Consider the following 3,089-nt stretch of genomic DNA (forward strand, 5'->3'; position numbering starts at 1 on the left):
CTCCCCCCCACTTTTTAAAAATTTTGTATTTTGAGACAGGGTCTTACTAAGTTGTTTAGGGCCTTGCTAAATTGCTGAAACGTGCCACCCTCCTACCTCATCCTCCTGAGTTACTAGGATTACAGGTATGTGCCACCACACCCAGCTATTTTTTTTAATGTGTAGATAAGATGGCAAAAAAAAAAAAAAAAAAAATCCAAAAAGTGAATGTTTTATTAATGATCTTTAGCATTTTTGTCTTCTGAAACCCTGGTTTCTCATAATACAACCTTGCTATGGGTCCATCATTTTCTTTTTCCATGATGAGACATAAAAACAAGCTGTAATAAACAAATTACAGAACTGTACTTATTCTTCTTGATATTGGAAACTATTCTTGTCCATTGTAGAAGTGAAGGTGAGATTTAATACTATTAAAATTAGATTTAGTAAAACAAATTCATTCTGAATCATAGAATTTCTAAAATTCCCCTCAGTTTACACCCAAAGGACTTAAAATCAGCATACTACAGTGACACAGCCACATCAATGTTTATAACAGCTCAACCCTATTATTTGGTTGCAGCCCCTGCCATCTGTGGACATGAGCCAATACTACCTGTCTAAGAGATCTATCCAGGGACCCAGTGGGAGCTCTCTCAGGGACCCAGAGGAAACAACATCAGTCTGTGTACCCAGTAACATGACTATCATCTGAGAAAGCCTTCCATTCCCAATATAGCCCTTGGCAATAGTTTGGCTACCTATGGATCCAGCAGCAGCCATGTGACCTGCTGGCTCCAACCCCAGTTGACCATAATCCTGGAGATAATTTGTCTATGGACTCAATAGGAGGTAGCCTTTCCCTGTCAAAACAGGGAAAAAGGGAAATACTGGAATAGGTGTTTTCATTCAAATGCATATATCCATGCAAAGCTACACAGGAAATGAAGAATCAGGCAATCAGGAAACTAATTAATAAATTAATAAAGTTTTAGTAACCAATCCCAAAGAAAGGGAGATCTATAAATTGTTTGAAATGGAATTCAAAATAATTGTCTGAAGGTTCAATGAGAAGCAAGAAAACAAACAAAAATTAGAAAAAAATGCATGACAAAATTATGTTTGTAGGGCTGGGGTTGTGGTTCAGTGGTAGAGCGCTTGCCTAACGTGTGAGGCACTGGGTTCGAGTCTCAGCACCACATATAAGTAAATGAATAAAATAAAGGTCTATCAACATCTAAAAATATTTTTAAAAATTATGTTTAGTAAAGAAAAGTAAAAAAATGGAATCAAACAGAAGTTTTGGAACTGAAGAATGCAATGACAGAACTGAAAAATTCAATAAAGAATTCAAGGACGTGTTCGTCTGGTGGCAGAGTGGTGGCTGTGCGGGGAAAAATGGGGTTCGAGGCCATGAGCAGATACACCAACCCAGTCAACCCAGCTGCCTTCCCTCATCTGACCACCGTGTTTCTGGCTATGGCATGTTCTTTACCACCTGGTTCTTCATTTATGAGGTTATCGCCACCATGCGCACATGGGATATCTACAAAGAGCTCCTCATCTCCTTGGTGATCTCACTCATCATGGGCTATGGAGTCCTCTTCCTCCTCCTCTGGGTCAGCATCTATATATGAGCTCCCAAGTGTACCTACCAAGTGACTTCACTAAATCCCTGCTTTTGTAAAATTAATTTTTTTGCTGTTGCTACAAGTGTTCCACCTGCTGCTCAAATAAAGGCAGATGTGTGACCAAAAAGAAAGAAAGAAAGAAAGAAAAAAAAAAAAAAAAAAAGGAATTCAACAGCAGGCCAAATCCTGCAGAAGAAAGAATTAGTGAAATCAAAGTCATTTGAAATTAGAAACTGATAAATTCAGAAGGTAGCAGGATACAAATCACCATACAAAAATTGGTAGCTTTCCTATACACCAATAATGAATTCCCTGAGAAAGAAATCAGAAAAAAAAAATCCCATTCACAATATCCTTCAAAAAATACCTACAGGTAAACCTAACCAAGGGAGTTAAAGACCTCTACAATAAAAATTATAAAACACTGAAGAATGAAATTGAAGACGACACTAGAAGAAAGACATCCCATGTTTATGGATTTGAAGATTATTGGTAAAATGTTCAAACTACAGAAGATATCCACAAATTCAATGCAATCCCATCAAAATACCAATGACATTCTAGACAGAACTAGAAAAATAATCCTAAAATTCATATGGCATAAAAGATTCTGAATTGCCAAAGCAAATCCTGAGCAAAAAGAATAAAACTGAAGGCATCAAAATACCCAATTTCAAAATATACTATAAAGCAATTATAACAAAAACAACATGGTATTGCCATAGAAATGGACATGTAAACCAATAGAATAGAAGAAAGTAGGGAAAAAAAACCCACATATACAGTCACATGATTCTTGACAAAATAGTCAAAAACATATGTTGGAGAAAAATCTCAAAAAAAAAAAATGATGCTAGGAAAACTGGGTACAAAAATGTGGAAGATTAAAAACTATATCCCTATCTCTCATCCTGTACAAAAATGAACTCAAAATAGATCAAAAATCTTAAACTGAGAACTGAAAAACTAAAACCGATAGCGGAAAATATAGGGGGTACACTTTAAAATATTGTCATAAGCAATGATTTCCTGAACAGGACTCCAGTACCTCAGGGAATATAGCAAGAATTGACAAACTGATTACATTAAATTAAAAGGCCTCTGCACAGCAAAGACAATCATCAACAGAATGAAGAGAATCTAAAGAATGGGAGCAAATCCTTGCCAGCTATTTACCTGATAGAGGATCAATATCCAGAATATACAAAGAATTCAAAAGAACAAGTAATCCAATCAATAAATGGGCAAATAAGCTGAACAACACTTCTCAAAAGAAGTACAAACAGCTAATTGTGAAATGAAAAATGCTCAACCATCTTAATCCCTCAGGAAAATGCAAATCAAAGCTATACTGAGATTGATTCCATCTCATCTGTAAGAATGGCTACTGTCAAAAAACAAAAACAAAAGCAAAAAATAAAAAAAACTACTATGGGAATTGGTATGGAGATTCATCAAAAAACTAAAACAGACCTA

General features: G+C 35.7%; 1 pseudogene across 1 annotated transcript; it reads left to right on the forward strand.

The window, feature by feature from the left end:
• Positions 1-1,380: 1,380 nt before the first annotated feature.
• LOC306656807 (dolichyl-diphosphooligosaccharide--protein glycosyltransferase subunit TMEM258-like) lies at positions 1,381-1,732 on the forward strand (annotated as a pseudogene). The gene has a single exon. The product of its transcript is annotated as a dolichyl-diphosphooligosaccharide--protein glycosyltransferase subunit TMEM258-like (transcript).
• The last annotated feature ends 1,357 nt before the right edge of the window (positions 1,733-3,089 follow it).

Source organism: Sciurus vulgaris (genome assembly GCF_902686455.1).
Source record: "Sciurus vulgaris genome assembly, chromosome: 3".
NCBI lineage: Eukaryota > Metazoa > Chordata > Mammalia > Rodentia > Sciuridae > Sciurus > Sciurus vulgaris.